This window comes from Artibeus jamaicensis, unplaced genomic scaffold (genome assembly GCF_021234435.1).
Source record: "Artibeus jamaicensis isolate MK-2021 breed Jamaican fruit bat unplaced genomic scaffold, CSHL_Jam_final contig_233, whole genome shotgun sequence".
NCBI lineage: Eukaryota > Metazoa > Chordata > Mammalia > Chiroptera > Phyllostomidae > Artibeus > Artibeus jamaicensis.
This window is the reverse complement of record NW_026521486.1, coordinates 44,132,737-44,151,958: the sequence shown is the minus strand read 5'-3', so window position 1 is coordinate 44,151,958 and position 19,222 is coordinate 44,132,737. Positions and strand designations below refer to the sequence as shown.

At 34.6% G+C, this 19,222-nt stretch overlaps 1 protein-coding gene across 1 annotated transcript in view; it reads left to right on the top strand.

Annotated features, from left to right (window-relative positions):
• ADAMTS20 (ADAM metallopeptidase with thrombospondin type 1 motif 20) overlaps positions 1–19,222 on the top strand; it is a 165,952-nt gene that overhangs the window by 109,461 nt on the left and 37,269 nt on the right. The window lies entirely within an intron of this gene.

Genomic DNA, 19,222 nt, shown 5'->3' with positions numbered 1-19,222 from the left:
TATTTTGTGACTTGTAGAATATGTACAAACAGGAATTTAAAAGTATAAGGTGAATATATAATATTAAACATAATTTTTACTTTATGAATAACACTTTTGAATAACAACTGTATGAATAACACTTATGAATAACAATTTTACTTTATGAATACTCAACTACTGTTATCTTTTTAAAAAGTGGTAGGATGTTTCATTAGTTTTGAAAATCTTAGATCAACCCTTTTACAGCCATTCAAAAATCTGGTTGTTTCAATTTGACATTAGTAGCTTCTTTAGGTAAATAAATTACCTTGCAAAAATACATGCTTTCATCTAGCAGAGTTTATCACTGATATTCCTTTCATATACTAGTAATTGATTTTAAATCCATTATACTAGTTACTTAAAACTTTTGTTGAAACTTGTCTCACAAATTTTTATGTTCCCTGATGTCATTCACTTTTTGAAAAGCACTGGAAAGAGTTATATTTTTGTATTTTTAACAGACGGTATTAATACTCAGCAAAACTAAGAGATTTGGAAGCCAATTGAACAGATTAGAACATTCTGCTTCAAAGTTTTAAAAATATACATTTCTGAGGTTATAAAAAACTTTGGCACGTTGACAATTGGCACAGTGACAATTGGCACATTGTCACTGATAAAATCAAATAACACTAGAAATTAGCAGGAGTTTCCAAAAGCAGAGGCTTTCTCATTTGCTCTTAAATATCTCCTTTGCCTTCAAGGCTAGACAATGGGTCTAGTTTTTTAAATGTCTACTAGATCCACTTTTATCACTATTATAGGGAAACCTGAGCAATTGTAGAACAAGCGAATTTTCACAGTATAAAATTTAAAAAGTGACGATGATGAGATGGGTAAAGTTTGTGTTCAGAGAATGAAATGCTGGGGCACTGAGCCAAGAGGTTAATTTGCCAGCACGCAGATTACAAACTGTAGCTTCCAGAGCCAATTTGATGGAACGTTATCTGATTTTATATTCATCTCATGTAAGAGAAAAAACGTTTGGTTTCATCAAGAGAAAAGTAAACTTTCATTTACCAAAGAGATTGAAGATATATTATTTGTAAGCCTCCTGAAATGTTCGATATTAAGTCCATCCTAGATCTTGTAGTTGAGTGGTTGCGGGGTTAGAATGCCTAGGTTTGCTTCAACTGCAATTATTTACCTGAGTGGCCTTTGACAAGTTATTTAATTTTCTTAGCATGAGTTTTCTTAGAATAGAAATAGTAGCAACCTAAAGAGGCCCCCCCTTTTTTTTTTAGGGTTAAATGAAACAATAGATAAAGTGGTTGGCAGGGAACCTGCCACATAGAAGCTCAACATATTTTGCTTGTCATTATCACCCACCCTGTACCAGATAATTCCCTAGGAATTCCTCAAGGAGCTAAACATCCAAACACAGTATAGATAAAGCTAGTAACACATCAAAAAATCTGAAATGAGGTCCACTGAGGCAAGTTATGTTTAGTAGGAGAAAAATCGGTTTGAACTTGAGTTTGGTTTTTTTCTTTAAACTTTTATGGAAATATGGCATCCAGCAAAATTTGAAGTCATGAAGGCACAGTTTAATGAGTTTTCCAAAGTGAACACACCTGTGTAGCCTGCACCCAAAGCAAGAATAGCAGCAGCCCCAGAAATTCCCCCATGTATCCCCTTCAAGTCATCCAAAAGGTAACCCCTATCCTGATATCAAATACTATAGGTAAGTTGCCTGCCTTTGAACTTTATCTAAATGGAACTTAGATATTTTGCTTGTGAGAGTAACAATATTAGGCTTGTGAGATTCATTGAGGTACGTGAATTTAGTTTCTCTTTTCAACCCAGTATTGTATAAATTGAATGAATATGATTTGTATGAATATTTTCCAGTTGACAAGCAGTTGGAGTTGCTTTTAATTTAAACTTACAAATAGTGCTGTTATGAAGGTTTCACCTGCATCTTTTGGTGAACAGGCATACACAGATCTGTGGGATATGTAGCCAGCTAGGAGCTGAATTGCAGGATATTAGTGTGTGTGTATGTTCAGGTATAGTAAATTCTATCAGACAGTTTTTGAAGGTGGTTGTATGGGAATTCCAATTGTTCCACATCCTTGTCAATACTTGTATTATAAAGCTTTTAAATCTTAGTGGTTCTAGTGGATGTGTATGGTATTTTTTTGTGGTTTTAATTTGCATTCCGTGATGCCCAGTTGGGTGCCTTTTTGTATGTGTATTATCATAAGAATTCTTTTCTGAAGTACCTATTGAATGAAGTTCTTTGCCCATTTTTGACTTGAATTTTCTGTTTTATCTTACTGACTTGTAAGAGTTACATTTTTGCTCTGAGTATAACTCCCTTGCAGGATATATGTATTGAATATCTCGTCTACTTTTCAGTCTTTTTCTGTCATTCAGTTTCAGCATCACTACTGAGAAGTAGCAATAGTCCAGGAATGTTCACTTCTTACTGTTAAGTAGGTAGATCAGAGATTCAGAAGAGAATTTATATGGACAATTATGGGGAAAACAGCGTGGATAATGGTTTGTGTCTACAGTGAATATTTTAATGACTTAATGACTTTTGAGGAGCCAAACTTGCTATTTTGCTATTTTAATTCAGAGAAGAAAGATTAGCCAATCCCTGCCCCAGTTCTTCTAAAAAAAATCCCTGATTTATAATCTTCATGAATTTCTATTCTTTATTCATTCAGTAGATATTTATATAGCAGTTACTATGCATTTGTGATATTTACTAAGTATGGAGAATAAAAATACGAACAGATCAGGACATAGAGCTCATATTACATCTGATAAAAAGGGTTTTTTAAAAAATATGTTAAGACAGATGACAATCAAATTATTTTTGAAATGTTATTTTAAATGAGACATTTATTAATAAAAATACTACTCTAAACTAGTTCTGAAATATAACTAAAAACATAACCGAAAATACTGTATCAAGAAGTTGGAATTCTGTGAAGGAAAGCTTAGATGTTATAATTGAAATTGCTAGAAAAAGCTTGTCTGATGTAGAACATTTCTACTTCTAGCCTGTAATATTTTGTGTGGAGGCCTATGAACATATTCAAAAAAGTTTTCTAGTACAGTAGATTTCACCCATAAACAAACCCAAATATATTTGATAGATAGAACCAGAAAGCATTTTGTGTGATTAATGACTAGTCATTCTGTTTGGGATGTCATTCAGTAGTGTGTGAGAATTAAAATGTACAAATTTCTACTGTGTAAATGATAATGTATACTCTATGAGAATATTCCTTTTAGGAGACTGAAAGAATGAAAGAAAATTTATATTGCTACGCTAATAAAAACAGACTTTGCTCTCCCACCAGAGAGAGTTCAGGTCCTTTCATCTGAGGGAAACTTCGCTGTTTGTTTGTGGGCCTGAGGAGAATGTTCACATCCAGGACTGGGGAAGACAGGCGGGCGGGCAGGCACTTCCTTCACTCTGGGCACTTCTTCAGAGTCAGAAAACAAGCCCTAAATAGTAGCTCATATGGGTCCCTGTCTCCATGCCAGCACTTCTCTGCTAAATTTGGCAAAATCTCAATCTTATATGAAACCGGGAGAAGGCCCTTTTTACCTCTACAAGGCATCCTACAGAATCAGAATACCAACAAAAATCTTGAGCAAAAAAGGTTTATTACATGGAGCTTGACTTTCTGCATTATTTTTTTGTAGAACTAATCATTCAACTGTACATCATTTGCACAAAACAGATTGTGTATTTAAAAAAATCGTTGTGCATATATTTTTCTACATAGCATTTATTCATTTGTCCAGTGAACACTTTTAGATGTGGTTTCTGACCTTACTGAGTTTAGAATTCTCATTTATATTCATTTCACCAACTGTAGTATGTGGGAATATTTTGGTAGAAAGTCTAGCTATTTTGATGATACACAATTTATACATGAAAATCATCCTAATATCCAAATTTCTCTTGTACTAATAATGTGTTCCTTTTATTTAGATACGGCAAAGTGGGTCACTTATGACTTTGGTCTGCAGCGCGGAGTGCTTTAGACATCCTCGTGTGTGTGTTAAATGAAGTCGTAAGGCATTATCCCCAAGTTTTCCTGTCAAACTAGAAAGATTTTATGGTTACTTTTAAAATAAAAGTGTGGAGAAAAACCATGTTATGAATAAGACTCATAGATTAAGAAATGTTTCCTTATTATTTTTTAATGCTTAAGAAAACTCTAGAATAAACTTTTAAATGGGAAATTAGGTGAAAAAATTTTAGTAAAAACATATTCCTTTTTAAAAATGTATGTTATCAGAAACTAAAATTTAAAGGTCTGGGAATAACTTTAGGAGTTCATTTAGTTACTTGATGTTGCCATGAAAGAAGCATTATAAAACAGATGTGTTTGATGATGTTTTGGAACTAAAGGATTATATAGTCTCCTACCAAAAGATGTCCCATACATCAGATACTCAGAAACTTGAACTTTCTCATTTGAATGAACAACTCTATTTTATGAACTCAAATGTGTGTGTGTATATATATATATATGTATATATGTATATATATGTGTATATATATATTTATAGAGAGAGAGAGGTAAATTGTGATTCTTGAAATATTTTTAAAATACTATCTTTTTGTGTATCATTTTTAAAATTGGGAGAGAAACTTCCAATTTTCTTTTATCCTACACATGCAAAAAACACAAAACACACATTATTTCACCAAGTTTCCTCAACTCAAGTGCACACTTTTAGTTTTTATATTTTTAATTGCAGTTTATACTCAATATTGTGTGAGTTTCAGGTGTATAGCACAGTGTACTTTACAAAGTCTCTCACCCCCATATTTCCTGGGCTCCCCTGGCACCATACATAGTTTTTACAGTATTATTGACTATATTTTCTATGCTGTGCTTTACATCCCTGTGACTATTTTGTAACTACTGATCTATGTCTCAATCCCTTCACCCTTTTCACCCATTTCTCCACTCCTTCTCTTCTGGCAACTATCAGTCTGTTCTCTATATTCAGGTCTTTCTGTTTTGTTCATTCTTTGGATCCAACATGTAAGTAAAATCATATGGTATTTGTCTTGCTCTGATTGGCTGATTTCACTTACCATAATTCCATCTAGGTTCATCAGTGCTGTAAGAAATGGTAAGATTTCACTCATTTTTATGGCCAAGTAATATTTCATCATATATATGTACCATAACTTTTTAACCTACTCATCCACTGGAGTGCTTCCATATCTTGGCTATTATAAATAAGCCTACAATGAACATAGAGATGCATATGGTCTTTCAAATTACCATTTTGGGTTTCTTTGGATATATTCCAAGAAGTGGAATTGCTAGGTCATAAGGCAGTTCCATTTTTAATTTTTTGAAGACCCTTCATACTCTTCTATCATGGCTGAACCAATCTGCCTTCCCATTAATAGCTGATGAGGGTTCACAAATCTTTCCAATCCTCTCCAGCACTTGTTTATTCATTTATTGATGATAGCCATTCTGACATGTATGAGGTGATATATCATTATGATTTTAATTTTAATTTCTCTGATGATTAGTAACATTGAGCATCTTTTCACATGTCTATTGGCCAACTATATGTTCTCTGGAGAAGTGTCTATTCAGGTCTTTTGCCCATTTTTTAATTGGATTATTCAGTTTTTGGTCTTGAATTGTATAAGTTCTTTTTAAATTTCGGATGTAGTATTGGTGAATATGTTCTCCCATTTAGTAGGTCATCTTTTCATTTTGTTGATGGTTTCTTTGCTGTGCAAAGCCTTTATAGTTTTATGTAGTCCGATTTGTTTATTTTTTGTTTCCTTTGCCTGAGAAGATACATCAGAAAAATATTACTGAGAAAAATGTTTAAGATTTTCCTGCCTATGTTCTCTTCTAGGAGTTTTATTGTTTTGAGGCTTCTATTTAAGTATATAAACCATTTTGAATTTATTCTTGTTTATGGTGTAAGAAGGTTGGTCTAGTTTTATTTTTTGCATATATCTGTCCAATGTGTCCAGTACCATTTATTGAATAGACTGTCTCTACCACATTGTGGGTTCTTGCCTCCTTTGTCAACTATTAATTGGCCATATAAAAAAACTGAGAGACTACTAAAAACTGAAATCTGATGTAACATTGATTATATTGAGCACAGTGTTCATAACAAGGTCAGAGATGTCCTTTACAGCTATGTTCTATACAGTTATATTCCCCCTTTTTTTGCTAAGAACAAAACTTTAGATTCCACATTTTGAGAGGGTCATAACAAAGGAGGTTGGGGTAATTTAAAGGTTGGACTAGACAGAATAATTTACCAAAAAGAAAGAGGAAACAGCTGTCTTCAAATATTTGCCCTATGAAATTTGATGTATTCTTACTTGGAGGTACAGAATGAGAATTACAGAAGAGTATGTCATATGTATCTGCATAAGTTTCAGCTCAAAATGAAGAACAACAATCATATAGTTTTCCTAAAAGAAACAAAGATGGGAGGTACATTTTTCCATCTGTGCAAATCTGAAAATGTGTTTAGTCAGCCCTCATATTTAATTAATAATTTTGCTGGTTATAGGTTTCTAGCTTGACAGTAACTTCCCTGAGAATTTTCAGGTACTACCATTATCCCCTAGCACCCTTGGCCCTCGTGAAGTCTGGAGCCCCGACTCCCAGTCTGTTGTATATTCCCTTGTCCCCATGCCCGTGTCACCGAATCTTTTGGTACCTTCTCCTCCTCCCTGCTTTTCTGATACCTCATGATGGAGTGGCTCAGTGTTTTAAAATTTAGTTTGCTAGGCATTCTGTAGATCCTTTCATTAAGGAGTCTTGTGTTGAAAAATTGGTTGTATTATTTCTTGGATAATTTCTATGCTAATGTGTTCCTCTTTCCTAAACTCTTTCTAGTTAATTATTAGGATTCTTGGAATGACTCTAATTCTCTTGTTTTTATTCTTTTATATCTCCATCATTTGTTTAGACTTGATAGGAAACTGCCAATACCTAAACCACCTACTGAGTTATTTACTTTAGTTATAATATATATACCACAAAATTTTCCTTGCATTCTGATTGTTTTTGGGGTCACAGTATTCTATTCTTGTTTTATCTGTACAACTTCTACTCATTAATTACAGTTGTGTTTTTTATTTTTTTTATATTCTCTCTTGATTGCCTCTTTATCCCTCGTACCCTTTCTTTAGGGTGAGGATGAAAGTTGTTTTCTCATTTTCTCAAGTTTTTCTTCAAAAGTTGATGAACCTCTGTATCTCATTCTTATTTAAATCACTAAAGAACTAATTAAAGACTCTGCATTTGGATAGAATTTAGTGACTGGTGATTTTTCCCTGTAATCAATATTTTCAGTTCTTTTTTCTTGGAGATTTGGTTTCTCAGAGAAGGGCCCCTGATGCCCTGCCTGTGAGGAAGGGTGGTGTGGGCAGAGAGACTAGGCATCAAGAGTTCAATGTGAGGAATTCCCTTATCCCCCCCCATCCCCAGCTCACAACCAAGCAGTTTAATTTCTCCAAGAAATACGCCCCTAACCTGGCTAAAGAGAAGTGCAGGTGCACAGCACTACTTGAGTCCCGGCGCAGAGCTTGTTAGCGGCTCTGCTGGTGCAGGTCTGCCTTGCTTTTCACCGATCTTCTCCATTCCTTTTATCCTCTTTGCATTCTCTGAAGTCATTGAAACCTATTTTATTTACTTTGTGGATTGAAAAAATTGTGGAGAAGAAATGAAGACATATGGTCAGTCACTCTGCTGTTTTTAATTGAAACTTGTTTTTTTTAAACTAGATATCTATTCACCTTCTGTTCTACTTTCTCTACCTTACCTTCACTCTGGAAATAACTTGAAGTGTCTGTGTTTTTCTTAGGTACACAGTTTTTTCCCCAGGGAAACAGGTAAGGTCATACCGAAATTCCGCTGGGGTGTTTACCCTCCTTATCTCACCACTGAATGACTGCTCAGTGTATGAGTCTTGATGAGCTCCATGGTCCATTCAAGTATTTAATAGATTCATGCCATGGGTTATATTTTCATGATCTATTTTATATTTCCTCAGCATTTGGGAAAGGAATAAAAAAGACAAGGGACAGAGGTTAAATATGCATCTGGAATGTTGAGTCGAGCACTGTTTTAGGTTCAGTCATACGTTACCTCCTTCAATCTCACACCTACACTGAGATACAGGTATGATTGCTGACACCTTAGGATGAGAAAACTGAGCATCAGCAAGGTGTTAAATATGTATAAGTTTGCTCAGCTGCTGACAGCTGAGAATCAAATGTAAATATGATTCTAGATTCCATGCCCATTTTATTCTGTCCTCTACTCCTTAGCAATAAAAACTATCACACCCCACCTTAAATTTTAACATAATTTATTTTTATCTTAAGATAATTAAAAAATTAGCTTACATTCACTGAAATATAAGTCAATCTCTAAAACATTCTTGCCTCAAAACTTGTATTGCATATTATAAATAGACATAAAGATGTGTAATGGGTATTTTAATTTTAGCTCTGACTGTTCCTTGATAAAAAAACATTCAAAGAGCACACTTCATATTTTTTTGAGAGTTCTCCGTGCTTATTTCTTTTCAGACCTTTATAACCCTACTCAAAAGCAAACTTCTTGGCTTTATTTCTGTTAACTCCCACAGCTAGTACAAAAAACATTTGTAGAAACTTGAAATGGTAAATCCTGCTATTCTGCTGGCCCTTGATTTTAAGAATTTTGTAAATGTTACCATAGTTAAGTAGTGCCTTAAAAGTTAAAAAAAAATAGAAAAGGCATGCTTTGGTTATTTTTCTGATCTCTGCCTTTTTATGGTCTGTCCACACTGAATAAATCTGTTTTGCTCCTCACAGGCAGGCAGACGCTCATGATTCTGGTGTGGCCTCCCGGGGGGTAAGACAGGAGTGGGCTTTGCAGCCTGGAATGTGCCACTCAGTCTTACGAGTCCCGTGGGTTGTGATTTGTTTCATAAAGACATCCAGAAAAATTAAATGAACAACAATGGCCTCAAAAGCATAGTTAAAACTAGACACGATTTATACGATTCTCCTATTGACAATAACATTCCTTCCTGTTACCACATAATTATAAAGATGTGTGTCAATGAGTCAATAAAACCTCCAAACAGGAATTGTTTAGATGAGTTCTACTTGCCAAACAGACTTTATAGAGAAGTTTTAAATGTGCATTATCCCTTTGTGTATAAACTATACAATATTAGACACAAAGGTAAAACGATAAATTACAAGTTTTAAACTGTTAGAAGTTTTTCTGGGTATTTCTTGCTATACATAGTGCTTAACATTTTGAATTTAAATCACGTTTACTGTTGCTTGTAGCAAAATCAACCTGCGTTCAATACTGTTTGCAGGTTTGTAATTTTTTTTATGAAATCTTACTATTGAACAAAACCAATCCAATAACTGAGTGGTTATGCATTAACTAGGTGATTTTTCACTCTGATTTTCTAATATTCATTTCTGTGTGTAAAATAATACACCATAAGTGAAAATTTCTACATAAAGTACTTGCCTGAGTTGTTGCAAGTGTCTTCTGGGTTTTATATGTAAAAGTGAAAATAATGACAAAACTTTTCAAAAGTCTTAATTTAGAACATATTATAGTAAATTATCTTCAAATATTACCTCCAAATGAATAAGCCATATTGCACTGACTAGCTTAACACTTTAAATCTATTGCTGTGTGTACATAAATACATACATATATATATACTCAAAAGTAAAATTTTAGAACATAAAATAGAAATTAGTGTTACAATCATTTGTAACAGGACATGAAAGTTTACAGGATATGTTTGTTATTAAACATACATTTCTTTGCTTTTAAGTTGGAACTCAATATTTTTGCAAATGTATCTGACTTAAATTTTTAAAAAATATCTGATGGTGCAAATTGTGCATGTAATCAGATGCAATGCAATAGTATGATTTTAAACACCAAATGCTGCTGTTTTTATCAAAGCTGCATAGTCAAAGAATGTCTGTAACAGGTCGAAAGGAAATTCTCGAACGCCATTAGCTGTAAAACTCTAAGTATAATCTTTCAGGAAATAGTATGAATCAGGCCCCTGTTGATGGATTTAGCGGGTCACTCCTCGCGCCCATATGCATTGAATTAAGGGAACAGTAGCACCAGTATTTTACGGTTGACACTCTACTCTTCATATGCATATTTTGTCATTTTTTGTTTAAACAGAAGGATGCTTTATTCTGATTATTTTACTGTGTTCTAACTGCTTTAATGTTTTACTTTAATAATGGAGGAGCTGAACTTCAAAGAATGGTCCACCATTGTAGAGAATGCTCTTAATCACAAAGTAGTTGTATAAAACATTTCTAATGTTTCACTATAGTAAGGCTTCTGTCTTAGATATGTAGGTATCATTAGCTTCCTGAAGATTTCAAGCACCATGCTGTTCCTAGGGTGTAGAGATAGCCTCTGTTTTAATTAAAGGATGTTGTAGGCTTCTTAAAAATAAGAAGAAAAATGCATGTGTACAATAGTGTTTTCTTCCACAAAATATCTAATCTCTGGTCTGTTTTGACCTGACACTCTATCATTTCCCTCTTTAGTTTGCCATTTCATGAACAAATCTTTTGTTTCATACTAGTATTATAAAGACATTGAACCTAATCACCACAATGTCATTTTAAAAAGTCTTTAGCAAAATAGCTAGAAGTAGAGTTTTCCCATTAAAAAGGTAAACTTTGCTACAGAAGCATAAAATTGCTCAGTTTAGAAAGAGATCAAGTGTATGTAATACATGTTCCGATACTGAGAAAGTCGTGGGAACTTTTCTGAAGACTAAGGAATTTCCTTGAGACGAAGGAAAACATAACTAATGCTCCCCAGTTATTCCCAGAGAGGCACTCAATACCTAATCATGTTTTAGCTATTATCTTTTGTTTGTTTTTAAATCAAAACCAGTCCATTTATATATATTGTAAATTGATGCTTCTTATTCAGTTGCTTTAAAAATTTTTTTTACTAATTTATCTTTAGAGGGGAAGGGAAGGAGAGAGGGAGAGAAATATCAATATATGGTTGCCTCTCGTGTGTCCCCGCTGGGAACTGTCCTGCAACCCAGGCATGTGCCCTGACTGGGAATTGAACTGGTGACCCTTTGGTTCACAGACTGGGTAGAATCCACTGAGCCACACCAGTCAGGGACAGTTGCATTTGTTTTGATGGAAATTATTTCTGCTTTGTAATGAGAGGGTTTAGATTTGCACTGTGTAAAAATTGCATTTCTGTGCCTTTTGCTCCCAAAGCAAAAATCATGAGAATTCTTTCATCTCTTTGCAGTAGGTTTCCGTGGTTGTCTGAAGAAATTAGCTAATACCTGTTGTACAATGAACACTCAGATAGGACATCCAGCCACATGGCCGTGAGCTTTTACTTTTTCAACAGTGACTCAGGACCTGTGACGGATGTCATATCTAGAAAGAGCAAATTTGCTTCTCCGCCTGTTTGATGACTTATTGGGGTTATGATTTGAAAAAGCAATCAGAAATTTCCAAGTATTTTGAAAAGCCAAGTAAAGATGATTAATAGTAAACCCTTATTTTTATTTGCTTTAGCATTTTCTTATTAGTCATTTTTGGTTAAAGAGCAACATTAGAAAACTAAAATTAAGTCAAATGGCTGAGAGAAAAGTTATATTTATATCTAGTTGGAGTATTTAAGACGGGAAAAATTAAATGCCATAAATTTTAAGTATCCATAGAATTGTGACTAAGCAATATTGAATAAACTACTTACAGTAGCATTATCACATTTTGAACTATTCTGTTTAATTGTAAGTATTTTCCTTATCGGCAAATAAAGAGCAATGTTAGAGGAGCAGGGGTTTTTTTTTTGTTATAACTCTTACAGTTCTGATTAATTGACCTTGAATAAGTAACTGACTTCTCATTTTATTTTTAACAATTTATTTTAAAATACCCGGCACACAATATTGTATTAGTTTCAGGTGCACAACATAAAGATTAGGCAGTTTTCTACCTTACAAAGTGATCCCCCACCTGCAGTATGTCTAGTACCCATCTGGTACCATACATAGTTATTATGATATAACTGAATGCATTCTCTATGCTGTACTTGACATACAACCCCGTGACTTATTTTATGACTGACTTTGTTCTGCTTAATCCCCTTCACCTGTTTCACCCATTTTCCTACCAGCCTTCTATCTGACAATGATCAGTTTGTTCTCTGTGAATTTCTTTTGTTTATTCATTTTGTTTTTTAGATTCCATGTATAAGTGAACTCATATATTTTACTTTCTCTGACTTAATTCACTTAGTACAACACCCTCTAGGTCCACCCATGTTGTCACAAATGGCAGAATTTCATTCTTTTGTATGGCTGAATAACATTCTGTTGTGCATACCACATTTTCTTTGTCCATTCATCTGTTGATGGGCAATTAGGCTGTTCTGATATTTTGGCTATTGTAAATAATGTTGCAGTGAACATAGAGGCCTGTACACCTTTTCTAATTAGTGTTTTGGATTTCTCCAGATAAATGCTCAGCAGTGGAATCCCTGGGTCATATGATAGTTCTATTTTTAATTTTTGAGGCCATTTTATACTGTTTTCCATAGTGCCCGTACCAGTTTGCAGTCCCAAAACAGGACACAAGGGTTCCCTCTTTCTACATCCTCACCAACACTTGTTCTTTTTAGTCATTTTATAATACCCATTCTGACAAGTGTGAGGTGATACCTCATTGCGGTTCTGATTTGCATTTCCCTGGTGTTTAGTGATATTAAGCATCTTATGTATTCTTTGGGCAAATATCTATTCAGGTTGTTAGCCTATTTTTTATGTTTTTATTTTGTTTTATCCTCTCCTGGGGACTATTTTTTTTCATTGCTTTTAGAGGGAGGGAAAGGGAGAGAGGAAGGGAAAGAGAGAAACATCGATGTGAGAGAGAAGCACTGATTGGTCGCCTCTCATACATGTCAGAGCTGAACCAGTGCCTTGGACCAGGGATCAAACCTGAAACCTAAGTTTGTGCCCTGAGCAGGAATTGAATCCACAACCAATCCATTATGGAACGAAGCTCCAACCAACTGAGCCATCCAGCCTGGGCTGTTGGCCTGTTTTTTAACTGCACTGTTAGATGTTGAGTTGTGTGAGTTTATATATATATATATATATATATATATATATATATATATATATGTGTGTGTGTGTGTGTGTGTGTGTGTGTGTGTGTGTGTGGTAGACTTCTTTTATTGTTTAATTACAATTGTCCCCATTTCCCCCCATTACTTTCCTCTGCCCTACTGATGCCCCCTACCTCCCACATTCAATACTCCTCCCACCCCTACCCCCATTGTTTTTGTCCATGGGTCCTTTATACATGCTCCTTGACAACCTTTCCCCTTCTTTCCACATTATTCCCCTCACCCCTCCCCTCTTGGTCACTGTCAGTTCTTTATTTCAATGTCTCTGGTTGTATTTTGCTTGCACCTTTGTTTAGTTGATTAGGTTCCACTCATAGGTGAGCCATATGGTATTTGTCTTTCACTGCCTGGCTTATTTCACTTAGCATAATGCTTTCCAGTTCCATCTATGCTACAGCAAAGGGTAGGAGCTCCTTCTTTCTGCCACAAAGTATTCCATTGTATAAATGTACCACAATTTTTTGATCCACTCATTTACTAAGGGGCACTTAGGCTTTTTCCAGCACTTGGCTACTACAAATTATACTGCTAAGAACATTGGGGTGCATAGGTTCTTTTGAATTGGTGTTTCCATGTCTCTTTATATACAGTTTGAATGCAAGTAAGTACTAAAATAATTAATAAATAACAGAAGAATAAACACTTTTGGATACAACTGTAAACTTAGTTTTTCCCACACCTGTATTTTGGATAATTGCTTCTTGCTGTATATATTATTTGCCATTATCTTCTATCAGTAGGTTCCCTTTTTGTTTAGTAAATGGTTTTCTTTAAAGTGCGAAAGCTTTTAGTTTGATGTAGTCCTTCATTTGTTTTTTACTTTGTTGTATTTAGCCTAGAGGCATAGCCAACAAAAATATTTCTAAGACGAATGTCAGTTAGTTTATAACCAATGTTTTCTACTACTTTAATCATTTCATTTAAGTCTTACATTTAAGGCTTTCATCCATTTTGAGTTTATATTTATGTATGGTGTAAGAAAGTGGGATAGTTTCTTGTCTTTTTTGCATTATCTCTTTAGTTTTCCATCACTATTTATTTAAGAGACTACAGAGTACCTTTACCCAATTGCTTCTTCTTACCTTCTTTGTCATATATTAAGTGACCACATAAGCATGGACTTATTTCTGGGCACTCTATTTTATTCCACTGATCTATGTACATACTGTTTTGATTATAATAGCTTATAGTGTAGTTTGAAATCAACGTTATACCTCCAACTTTGTTCTTTCTCAAGATTGCTTTGTCTAAAACAAGCAAACAAAATATAACCAAATACATTGAAATAGAGAACAGGCTGACAGTGATCAGAGGGGAGAGGGGAGGGAATTTTAGGGGAAAGGTTTACAGGAACAAGTATAAAGGACACATGGACAAAAACTAAGGGGGGTGGAAATTGGAGGGAGGTAGGGAGCACTGGGGGCGGGTAGGCTGGGATGGGAGTAAAGACAGAAAACTGTACTTGAACAACAATTAAAATAAATTTTTAAGAGATTGCTTTGTTTATTCAGGGTCTTTTGTGGTTCCATATAAATTTAGGATTCTAATTTTGTGAAAATGTCATTTATATTTGATACAGATTGCATTAAACCTATATATTAATTGGCATAAACATTCATTTTTTTAATCCATGAACATAATATATCCTTCCTGTTATTTCTGTCTTCTTCAATTTCTCTCATAATGTTGCACAGTTTCCAGAGAACAGGTCTTTTACTTCTTTAACTTATTCCTGGGTATATTATTCTTTCTGATGTAAGTAAGTGGGATTGTTTCTTAATTTCTCTTTCTGATCATTTGTCATTAGTGTATTAAAATGCAACAGATTTCTGAATATTCATTTGTATCCTACAACTTTACTGAATTCATTAATTATATTTGGTTTTTTGGTGGAATCTTTAGGGTTTTCTACATATAGTATTATGTCATCTGCAAATAGGGGCAGTTTTACTTTCTTTACAATTTGGGTGTCTTTTATTTTCTCATCTGATTGCTGTTGCTAGGACTTTCAATACTATGTTCAGTGGAATGGGGAGAGTGAGCATCCTTGTCTTTTGGGTTTTCTGAGTTTGGCCATTCTGTTTCTAAAAGTCCCTTCTTTACCTAAATATTTACAGGATGTAGATATTTTGCCAATATTACATATGAAAACTGGAGGTTCAGTGAGGTTATATAAGTTGCCTGTGGGTATCAATCTGGCTTGTAAGGTCTATGAAGGCTCTTATGCCTGACTCAGGCATAGTGAAGTAATTGCATTTTTCAGGGCCATCACACTGCTTATTAGGGTCCATGCCAATTCTCTTGGTATGGTTCCCACCACTTCTAGAGAGGACAGAAAGTCAGATAGGCGTAATAGTTTATGAAAGCCCCCCCCCCCAACACACACATACACACAGTGTTTTCTGTTTTCTGGAACTGAAGATAAATAAGTTTTATGTCCTTATTCTGTTTAACAATTTAAGTTTCTAGAGTTAACTAAATGTATCATGAATTAAGCCTATTCAATCACTCTTATGTAGTATTCTTATATGTAAACAAAGTAGTATCCCACATCTCAAATATCAGAAGTAATCTTATTCTGTCACTATATACAACTAAATTTTAAAATAAGAGTAGACTTGTTCCAAAGTTAATTGTGTATTAGAGTGGACTCACTGGTCGCAACTCTCACTGTGGTATTGAATGCACCAGCCAAACTGAATAACTGGAAAATCTATTACAGTTTTGGGGCTTGCAAATTCTCTATTTGTTTCAACTGCCCTGTTTTCCTTAAATAGACATTTGTGTTCGCCTAGTTTCTAGGAACGGTTAATTTAGGGTACTCATATTTAATGTTGCTACTTCTGGAGTCTATACCACTCTTCCATAGCAGTCATACAAAAAAAAATCTGAGAAAGAATTTAAGATGTCAGCTAAGGATGATAGAGGTGATTTTTAAGAAAAATTCTTTTCATGAGACTCCTGTTAATGAATTTTACTGTACTAGTAAAACCTCAATGGAGTAGAATGATATCAAGGATATGAAATAGAGGGAGAAAAAGATTGCTGGTGTACCAGAGAAAAGAACCAACATCCTGGGGTATTCCTATCAAATGGGCTTTGTGGAATCTTTTTTTTTTTTTTTTTACAGATTTTATTATTTTGTTTTTAGAAGGAAAGGGTGAAAGAGAGAGAGGGAGAGAAACATCAATGTGTGGTCGCCTCTCATGCACCCTCTACTGGGGACCTGGCCTGCTACCCAGGCATGTTTCCTGATTGGAATCAAACCAGCGACCCCTTGGTTTGCAGGCTGGCACTCGATCCACTGAGCCACACCAGCCAGGGCTTTTTGTATAATATTTACAACTCAGAATGCGTTGTGGTTTGAGAGAAGTAGGATAGCGTTTAACTATTTTTTTACTCTAATATTGCTTCATTTCAACTAATCCATAATGCTTGCATGTTCTTTTTCATTTAAATCCCTACATAGATTTAATCAGCCATAATTAAATAATCTTATTTTTCTTCAGATCTTGAAGAAAGAGAGCTCTATTTTAGAAGGGGAATGAAAGCATAATTTATATCATAATACTTTGATTTTGTATTTTTTGTCCGTTTCCTAGAGGCACTTGAGTTTATTAACCAATAAATACATTTCAGGAATCTATAGTGTTTTAATAATTTTATAGTTTACTAAAGACAAATACGAATTGCTTATACTAAAAATCAACATCAATTAATCGGCTGATATTTATTGTGCTTGCCACTTCGTGGGTGATCTCAAAGGTCCTTGACCTCTAGAAGGCGGGGTAGATAAAGCATGTGACAAAAGTAGAACATGATGAAGTGCTAAAGACAGAGTGAGCCTCAGACAGAAGAGTTCAGAGAAATGAAAGACTGGTAAGTGTTTACCCTAGAAATGCAGTTGACTGAGAGTTTCAAGGGTAAGTGAGATTTAGAAAGCACCAGGGGAAAGTGATTCGTGGAGGTAAAAGGAAGCAATATGAGTAAGGCACTGTTGTTGAGTGAACATGTCACATTAAATAGAAGTGAGTATATTATGCCTAAGTAGAGCAAAGGTCACATGTTGAAAAGTAACAGAAAGCAAGGTTGGAAAGGTATGTCGACTGAAATTAGGTGGCTCAAGAAATCAAGGAAGAGAGCCATTGTCAGTTCTTGAGGGGAAAAAGCAGTATGTTTAAAATTATGTTTAATAGCTTAGGTACAGGTTACAATAATGAAGGGAAAGAATCAGAGGCGGCCTCTAGTTAGATTATTCTTCCCAAACCTGTATATTCTCAACTTTGATAGTGTATTACAATGTCCAAGTTTACAGTCCATTCACAGATACTTCTTATAGAGAAGATACACTGATAAATTCTAGAGTAGAATTTTTAATGTCTCCTCTTACATTACATATATAGTTTTGCAAATGAATCAGTTATTCTTAAGAGTTTACTGTATGCTTACTGAGTGATTCTTGGATTTTAGGCACCAAAGAACTCATATTTTTACAAAACAGACACCTGAGCAATGTCTAGAAAAGATATATTGAAATATAAAAACATCCATTTTGGCATATCAACAAACCCACTTCTTCAAGACTGAGTTTAAATGTCACTTTCTCCTTTACTATTTATGAAATAGCTCAGAGAGAAATGACCAGTTTTCATGAATTTGTCAATTCCATTATAATTATTTATTGTATTATTTTAATGGTCTTTAGTGTCTTATAGCACTTTTTTGGCTGATCTTTATTGGGCTTAATGTTTAAGATCCGCTCTGGCATTGTTTATTTAATAGATGGCATGTGTCATTCAGATTACGAGCACTTTGAGGAAAAATCAAGGGCAAAAGCAAGAAGTAGTTATTAAAGAATCTGTACCTCTTAGTGTATTGTAGAAAATGTTCATAATGAATAAAATAACACTCCTCCATTTTCACAAGTACTACTGTATTGCTATAATATATATTCAAAATATTTATTACTTTTTAAAATGGGTTAACAGAGCAATGAATTTTCTTTTGTTCAAATGGTCACCATTTAAAAGTTACAAAAAAAATACACCTTGAGAGAGAACATTCTTCTATGTGTGAATATGAATGTACAATCCCTGACAGTATATGTTTGATACTTGGTGATATATGATGTTTTGGGCCTAAAATATGTTACACTTTGTGAAAAATAAACAGTGAAGTAATGAAACAGTCAGGGGACTGCCCAGCAGAGCTGAGTGTGCACTGGTGGGCGGGTCTGAACAGCCAGGGAAGGACATCCACCACGCAGTGGATGGAGACCTGTAGAGACTTTCACAAAGTCAAGTCTGTTAAGTGGACTGTAAAGGCTGTTTGTATTAATGGGAAGGGAAGAGAACATCTCAGATATATAGCAATAAGTCTTACTAATCAAGACAACGATTTAAATCAACTGTCTACGCAAATGGGATTTAGTATGGCAGATAATATAAAAAGCTAAATTATTCCAAATTTTTTAAGCAAAGTAATCTAATAATCTGTATTGGCCTAACAGTCTTTGAAAATATACATAAAATTCATAATATTATCTAATGTTCTCAGAAGTCATATGCTTCTAAATGAAACCATATGGGAAAGGCTGTCTCAGAGTTCTGAGAGAGCTTGTTTGGAATTCATGTCTTCTTTGCCTGACTTTTCCCGGGTACATATATCATGCTCTCGGTTGTTATCCTCTAGGGGACTATATGGAGGAAGATAATAGAAGAGGAAGCTTACGCTTATTGAGGGTATACCACGTGGGATAGATTGTTAGACATTTCATATTTTTTATCTGATGTAAATCTTCATAATAAACCTGTAATGTTGGTGTTACTATTCCCTTTTTATAAATGAAACCGAGGCTCGGGCAGGTGATGAAATGTGCCCAAGTGACCGTGGCTGTAGGCGGTGGAGCTGGTGGTCAACACAGAGCCCGCTTCCCCTGCATCGCACTGACCTCACGCAGCACGTGGCCACCGGCTGAGAGTGAATTCAAATCTCTC